Genomic DNA, 8,627 nt, shown 5'->3' with positions numbered 1-8,627 from the left:
TGGCAAGGCAAAGTCTCCAGGGCATGAGAAAGCGGTGGCGGGGGGCGAGGAGGTGGGAGGGGATAGGTGTGGCGGCGAGGAAGGAGCCGCCGGGGCGCCGGCGACGGCGGGGACGGGGGAGAGGCACGGGACGGGAGATCGCATCTGGGGCGTGCGATGGAAGAGGGAACGGTTGGTGCGTGGTCGCCTGGTGCTCTTTGGATGCGAGCTTTTTTTTTTAGAAATCTTTGGATGCGAGCTATGACCGGTTGCTGGGGTTGGGCGGCCGAAGCACGACGGCCCTTGTCGACCTGGCCCAACCCGGCCCGAACCCAATCACTAGTTCTCACCAATCCCGATGCAATGAGAGTACTAGTAGACTGCCCGTGCGTTACCACGGGCCAACGAATAAATTTGTAAACAATGCTCAAGTTACCCTCCCCAAACGAACACATTGCACGCAATGTTCAACCAAAACACAAATGCAAGTATCTTCTCTCTGTTCCAACAAATGCCATGCACCCCATCTAGCCTCTCTTTTCTGTTGAACTTCTCCCTAGCACTCTTTGTCCATACATCAACCATACTCTCAATCTACTGCCCCTTGATTCTTTACGTGGCTTCTATGTCATTGTTTTGTTGTCTCGCTCTACTACATATGTTAAAAATATGGCATATACAAGGCTCCTTACCTTAGTAGAAATAGTAAGAAAATGTGGCATATGAACATGAAAACATTCTTTCCACCACGAGTTCATTCACAAACTAATAATGTTTCGTTTATCTTTGTGCTCTGCTTCCATCTGCGCCTAAGATGCATATCTCCGTCACTTTATCTCACTAATACATTTTTTTCCTACGGACCTCAAACATACATACAAGAATCACACTACAAGGTTGTGTCATTGTCATTCCATCTCTTCTTTCACTTCGACACTTTTGGTCATTGCAACACCAGCGTGCGCCGTCTTCACACTGCTCCAAATCTGCCCATATTTTCATCCGGCTCCAAATACGCCCATTTTTTCTCTAAGTCAGTCATGTCGTATGAAATTTGTACTTTCAGCCTCATAGTTTCATTGTTTGGAATGAGGAGGGATTTCATAGTTCACTTCTCTGAAAGAGAACACAACACATATTGATACAGATTAGTGATGAACAAAAAATTGCTTCCATAGATGTAAATTACTTCTGTACAAAAATATATTTTGTTTCAAATGTTGACACTCCTTGCTTTTTTTTATAGAAAGACACTCCTTGCTTTTGGAAGGTTTTTTCACTTCCTTTTTTTGGATGGTCGTCTACATTTATTAGTTCTCGACTTGAACATGAATTGACTGGTGTTTTGAAATTTTAATGATTTACCGTGAAGTTGTGATGCTGCGGCCGTCACGCGTGACGGTATGGGGTGTTTGTGGCGGTGGTGGGTTCTGAGTGACTTGGTGATGGTGTCGCGGCAAGAGGACTGAGCAAACAGAGACCTGCACGTGCAGCGGCGTGGGAACTGAAGCCATAAAAGAATTTGTAAACTGCAGTAAGTAGAGTAGTAGACAAATTACCATCGGTCTTGTTATGCAAGCATGAGATGATGGATTTTGCATAGATCGTGCGTTGTCTGAAGCTAACTCTTCAAATATAAACTATATACTTGCACATGAACCTGCTTGTTCTGGTCCTCAGGTTAATAGAAATCTAAGAAGTGGTCAGCGGCAATCGACAATTCTGAGCGAATAACCTACAGTTACTTTTAGGTGGACATCAGAATTTTAACATTGATGATTTGGTCCATACGAGTAAAAATAGGTGGTAGTGTATCACATTCATACCTTGATGCTCTTGTAACTAAGATACATAGATAGGTAAGTCTGTAAGGCGTACCTCAAGCCTGTATCACATTCGGACCTCCATGGACGACCTCGAGGGATGGCGGCCCACCGGTGCGGCTGCGGATCTGGGCGCTGCCTCCCCTTGCCGCCGGATCCCTTCCATTCCCTTCCCTCCCTTGGGAGAGGGAGAGAAGGTGAGGGGGAGGAGGAGGCCGCCGGCGGTGTCGCCATGGCTGGGCAGGGCTCCTCGCGCCTGCCTGCTAGGTCGCCGTGGCATCGGGTGGGCTAGGGTTTCGCCCGAGCTGCTAGAGGGACGGGTTGACAGAGAGGGCGGGGTAGAGGAAGGTCGCTGGCGTGGATGGGGAGAGGAGGCCGCCGGCGAGGCATGTCACCGGGGAAGATGGGATCGGCGGCGGCGGCGGTGTTCAGTCCCTAGGAAACAGATCGAGAGAGGAGTCATGGAGGCCTCATTCCTCTGATTTCGTTTTGTGGGACAGGGCTCAGTTGGTTTTGGTTGGTTTTTTTGGAACCGTAAGGTGGGAGGGAGAACGAAAAAAACATGGTAGATAGGACGAAAATTAACCGACGAAGACTACCAACTGAGACATTAACAAAGGCCTTTTAATTTTTCGGTTATGCATTTTTGCATTTGTGCTCAAAATCAATGTCTTCTCATGCTAGACCCTGTATTATATTTCCCCTTGTCGTTTCCAGGTTCACACAAAACTCTTCACAAAAATAGGTAAAGATATCCATCTGTCGAACCAACATCACCTTGATTCAGAAGAGATCAATTGTCTCCTTACGGACGAGTCGTTTTTTCTCCCCATCAGAAGTGTGCTTCATTTCACTCATACCACCACTTCCGGTACTGTGCACCAACTTGCATAAACTTCCAGTACTGAAATAGTACTATTCAGCTATCTTACCATGCGACTTCAATAATCAGTAACAATTTCCAATCGAAGTTCCCAGTTTAAAAAGTAGAGTGGTCTACTTCATCATGCACTCGCTGGGTGGATTTCCTCTTCCATTATATAAACTTTATTTATCATGCACTCTTTCTGATAGATTTGGTTGCATAAGTCTAAAATAGCATCAGATTAAATCAAACAGCATTATACATAACAAGCTGCAGTTCTACACAATCTGCTTACCTCTATAGGTGCGCGATATCCCGGACGTCATACCGGCCACCCTTAGATGGAGCCACCTCGTCATCGACCGCTCCTGCATCCCTCACCCTATCAAATCCAGTTGCGGCATACTCGGAACCGCTCCTGCATCCCTCACCCTGTCAAATCCAGTTGCGGCATACTCGGAATTCAAGAACGCCCACACGGCGTTAGTGAAATAGATTAGCAGATTCTCGCCAAACGTAGCGCCTTCCAGTAGTCCCTGTGGTCATTACGAAGGATCAACGTCCCTGCCCCTATTCCACTTTCAATATGATGCATCCAAATCATGTTTATAATAATTCCTCGCAGGTTTCAGTTGCATAATCAACAATTTGATTAGGCGAACCAATTAATGAACCAGAGAAGGATTTTTATTGTTACCTTTGGCTTTAAGTCATATATGTTTCTGCGGTGCTGTTTTTTCTTTAGGCAGCTTCCAAAACAAGTGATAATGTTTTTTTTTGGGCCTGCTTCGGAAATGGGTTTGGCCATCTGTTCGACAGGTTTTACATCCAACCATAGGAGTGTATTCACCATCTCCATTGGCATGAACGTAACTTATGAATCAGAAAAGATAGAAAACAAACTTTAATGGTAAAGATAAAACGAAGGAAAAAACAATCCAAGTAATTAGATTAGTATAAAGAAATACATTTGAGTTATTTCATCAATTCAATAAGCACATTAGTAGGACATTATAATCATGGTCGCTTTCTTTTTTATGCTATATAGATACACATACAGGAAATTTTGCAACAATAAACAACAAGATGATTTTTAGCTCACCTTCTCGTTCTATGGTCGCTTTATCGTGAGATCATCGAAAGTGAAATTAGCCTACAAAAATGACATTACATGTTGAACACACGACAAAAACACAAGTTGAACACATCGGCTTTTGAGATCATTGGCAGATGCCATTAGGTTGAGAAATATGATGTTATGAACAAGGCATGAAGTGAATTGTGTGTTGGCCCACATTTGCAGGAGTAAGCTGGCTCAAGGATGAGTTTTTGCCTTTAGTAAACAGGGAGTTGTTCATGTAGAAGCTGTAGGAATAAACTTTAGCATTAGTTACTGAATAGCAAACAAAATTGTGTAATGTACTGCAAACTTTCGCGCGCCGCCTCGCTGCCACACCTTCCCCTCGACCTCCGCCCACTGCTGTTGCTGGCCGCCACCTGGCCATCCCTCTAAGCCCCGCCGCACCAATGGAGAACTTGAAAAACAATTTCCCGTTAAGACATGAAATGCCTCAGAAATGATTAAAAGACATGCTACCCATCTTTATAGCAAGTTTTCACCTAGACCATCATTTTAAGTTTTTAACATGGTCACACTAAGTATTTTGTTCATCTGACACCATTATGGTAATCACCATGCAAATTATCTCTAACAAAATAAGATGAGCTGCTACATGCACTTGCATGCGACCCATCATGATATTAACATGACTTTTCACATGGCATATGATGCCTGATATATATTAAACATTAGAATGCCACCAGCATACTAAATTCCAGAAGTTACATACAGCTGATTTCTCTTTTTTTTTCTCAAGATAACATTCTTCTAAAGATCCAAGAAAAGTACACAACTATCAAGAACCATGATCAATGTATGATCTCACACAGTGCTTACCTAGGAAATGCAAAGGTCAGATAGCAAAGAAACAGAAATTAAGAGTCTTAGGCTGGTATCATGAACTATTTTCACTTATATCAAGACATCAAACATATATGTATGTATATGATTTCCATTTAGGAAGGACATTGAGAACCCAGGCACCCACCCATTTGCTGCCAAAATATATGCATGGCACATACCAAAACTCAGGTGCCGAAATATGATGGTGTAACAGCTGACCAAATCTTGGTAATCTTAATACCTTCAGGAAAAAACCATCTATTGGGTTTCCTCGAGGACCCCTAGCAACATCTGTAGCCATCTATTGAGTTTCCTCGAGGACCCCTAGCAAGAATCAGTGCATGATTGTTGGCCACTAAGAAATTAGGTACGCAACATTCAAGTAGAGACTGAAAAGTATCAAAACACCCAGCAGAAGACATGCAACCTTCACCTGCGAGGGCACCTTGCGTGCTAGCCAGACTTACTTCAGAAAAGGTAATGGTTTCAAGAATCGAGTGAATGAATCGTCCAAGGCTGAGAGCATTCTTTTTGCTGCGGCATCTGAAATAAAATGTGGGACAAGAAAATTTGATAAGATGGCATAAGAACTGTAAAAACACGACATCTCTCAGTTCTGTACGGATTGATGCTTTATACTATATCTAAGTGGTTCATTGTGTTTCTAACAGAATTCAGATTCAACCAAAGCAAATACAATACATATAACTGCATTTGATCCAATTATCAAATTCAATCGTATTTTCTAAAATATGAAGACTTGCAAAAGTGTGAGCCGTTGAGGCAGCTGATAAACTATATGATTCATTATTGGAAAATTTTAGTGAGTTCTTGTATGAATCACTGTGATTCTACCTACCTTTCTATTAGTAATGTAATTTCCACGATCCGTTGAACTCACACCTCATGTAGACATTAGGGTCGAGGAACGTGTAGAAACGAAATCCCACAACAACAATACAATCATGTGCCTTTTTAATTCCTACAACAACTATCCAATTTGCAAGAGAATAGTTTCTCCTCAGCACACAACTCCTGCATAATAAGAGAAACATATTTATCAATCTTGAAGTCGATGACCCGCAGCAAATTAGTGGCAGCAGTGTCAATGAGCTTCGGTCAAGGAATATATTTCTATATACTTGAAGCAAAGAAAATAGATAAATTCAGTATAAGGAGTTTACCTATCACCTCATTAATTCCTCAACTTCTTTGGCGCTAAATGCACATGTTTTAGCCAACAAGTGTTGTGAGGTGAATGTGTTGAGATCAACAAGTTTTAGTGCCATAGATAACCGTTAATGGCCAACAGTCTGGTGCAAAAACAACCAACAAAATTTTCAGATCATACTTTTATATAGAAATTACTAAGTGGACTATTACTATGTACTACAGTGTATTGTGAACAAGTGTTCAGATCATTTTACCTTTAAGGCTGATGTAATCTGCTCTAATCTGTTGTACACTCTGATAGTTTTGAATATACTTCAGGTAAGCGTAAGCCCGCCGTAGTTCTCTATCAAGCAAAAAACAGTGTATTGGCAATGGAATATTAAGAAAACTGTAAAGTAAAACACGCGACACTGAAGAAATCAATCTTTAAGAAAAAATAGTACCTTAGTCAACACAGCTATCACTGAAAAGTAGTTCCCAAGTATAAGTGATGGCCAAACCTCATTTATTTCCAACGGGCCATCGTATTGACAAGTAGCGGAAATATAAATCAAGTTGCTGCTGACTCTGTATGGAGAAAATATCAGATATAGCCTGCACATATGGATTTGGAGTGTCCCATATTAAGTGCAAGTGCCATTTTCTGAAGGACACTTTGCAGAATAGAAGATTTCAATACTATGGGAATATTGTATTGCATAACTGGTCATTTAATTATTCGGAAATCCATAATTCTAGAAGCACAACAGATCAACATTTCGTATGAGGATTTGACATGTATAGTCTTCACACCCTTTCCCTGAGTACAGATGACACCAAAACCTCCGTTACTTGTTAAGCACCTCAAAGGAGTTGACTGAACCTGCAAACGAAATAGTATTAATCATGTATGAATTTTACAGTATGCTTCTATATTACCACAGGGAGGTAAAAGTGCAGTTTTTTATTTAGTTATGTACGAATTTAGCAAAGCTTACAGCTGATCCAGTTCAATCAAGTTGCCATTTGCAACTAAAGTATAGAGGCTATAGAAAATACATCTGTAGCATGTAATTCTCAGGAAGTGCTTAAAGATGCAATATCAAAATTTAATCTAATGAGTGTGCTGATCTTTGAACATGAAAAGGACAAGAATAGAAGGCCATGACATGCATATTTGTCTACATGAAACTGCTATTGCATAGATATATATGAAACAACAACTTCATACCAATGAACTAAAAGAGAAATCTCTTCAAATAGGCTGTGGACAACGTGAGTAAATATAGTCCATTATATCTACTAAAATCCCAATGGAGGGAATGTCTGGTGAGCTTGCTGACAGATATAGGCAACATGAATAAATATGGTCCATTGTATCTAGGATCCTAAATCTTTTTTTAGTTGGCCAACACAAACAATATGAAAAATCAACAGAAAAAATGCAAATAGAAAAAAAAAGGTGCAAACCTTACACGGTGAATGGATTGTGTACCCAGCGACCCAGCCACAAACATCGACGCAGATGAACCTCGTCCAAAGTCTTGTACATTGTTCTAAAAAAGTCTTGTACATTATCCGACAGTACCATCATGATTGGAACACCCATGCATCAATGAAACGCCAGCCGGCGAGCCTCCTATCCCCCGCTGAGTCGACTGCATCATCACCATGATCCAGCATGGAACCGCTGTGCCCGTTGCATTCATTATACCCGTAGCCACGCACGGGATCTTAACAGATGTATGTACCATGGTTAATGGCTGTATCAACATGCAAATTCACATAATGAAGGCGGATGGAAACATGTGTCTGCGTGCAAGTACCTAGCGCCGCTCTGACTGGGATTAATGGTTGTATCAACATGCAAATTCACATACCTAGCTCTCTCTGACTGGGGTTTGAACCGCCTTGCCCTGGGGACTGGGGTACGAACCGCCCTGGCCTGGGGATTGGCGCAGACCTCCAGGTCCGGAATGAAGGTGGCGGCGACACCTCTCGGACCTCGACGGCGGCGACTACGGACCTCGGCGGCGGGGATTGTGGACCACGACGGCGGCGACCTAGAGCACCGCAATGAAGGCGTCGGTGGCTCCCGTAGGGCCTCAGCGGCGTCGAAGAGATCCGCAATGGCGGCTGGGGCGTGGTTCCCCTCAACACAGCGAATAGATCGAGGGGAGCATTATTCTCATCGGCGTTTGAGGCGGGCTCGTTCGTCCGATGGAGGGCGGCGGCTTCGATGTGCGGGGCGACGGCGAAGGGATGGATCGGCGGCGGAGGGATGGAACGGCGGGCGGCGAAGGGACGAACTGGCGGTGGCGAAGGGATGGATCTGGGGCGAGGGGATGGAGGGTGGCGTCTCACGACCTGCTGTGCGAGTCGTGGGGCGCTCGAGGGCAGGAGGCCTCACTCGTACGCACAATCGATCCTGTGGCCGGGACCTCGTTCCTCTGATTTCGTTTCGTGGGACGGGGCTCAGTTGGTTTTGATTGGTTTTTTTGGAACCGTGAGGTGGGATCGAGGATGAAAAAAACCCGTTTTTAAGGGTGCGTTTGGTTACAAGGGTGGTCATGAATGGGTTGGGATCGTTCAAAAAATAGACATGTTTGGTTATAAAGCACATGAATGGTTCAAGTCAAAAAAAGAGAATATGCCTTGAAGATGCTGAACCGTTCCACCCAACCAAATCGGTCGAATCAAATGGCCACGCTTTGCATGCATGACTATGTGAGCATGACTGTTGGTCCCGTCCTAAATAATTAGCTCATCTCTTATATTCAGCCAAACGCATGAATTGAATGGTTCAATCTCAAATAAATTGAACGGTCCCAACCCATTCATATGA

General features: G+C 43.3%; 1 long non-coding RNA gene across 31 annotated transcripts; it reads right to left on the bottom strand.

Annotated features, from left to right (window-relative positions):
* Positions 1-685: 685 nt before the first annotated feature.
* Positions 686-8,221, bottom strand: LOC119334578. Of its 31 annotated transcripts, XR_005161445.1 has the most exons (11): positions 7,663-8,221; positions 7,253-7,545; positions 6,247-6,665; positions 6,058-6,146; positions 5,815-5,943; positions 5,490-5,665; positions 4,124-5,173; positions 3,963-4,032; positions 3,770-3,820; positions 1,345-3,520; positions 686-1,095 (listed from the first exon to the last, which is right to left on the bottom strand). It is a non-coding gene; the product is annotated as an uncharacterized LOC119334578 (long non-coding RNA). The 31 variants fall into 31 exon arrangements; XR_005161441.1 differs by having other exon boundaries at positions 1,345-3,540; positions 3,963-5,173; XR_005161443.1 differs by having other exon boundaries at positions 3,963-5,173.
* Positions 8,222-8,627: the final 406 nt, after the last annotated feature.

This window comes from Triticum dicoccoides, chromosome 7A, assembly GCF_002162155.2.
Source record: "Triticum dicoccoides isolate Atlit2015 ecotype Zavitan chromosome 7A, WEW_v2.0, whole genome shotgun sequence".
Taxonomy (NCBI): Eukaryota; Viridiplantae; Streptophyta; class Magnoliopsida; order Poales; family Poaceae; genus Triticum; species Triticum dicoccoides.
This window is presented reverse-complemented; position numbering and strand designations above follow the sequence as displayed.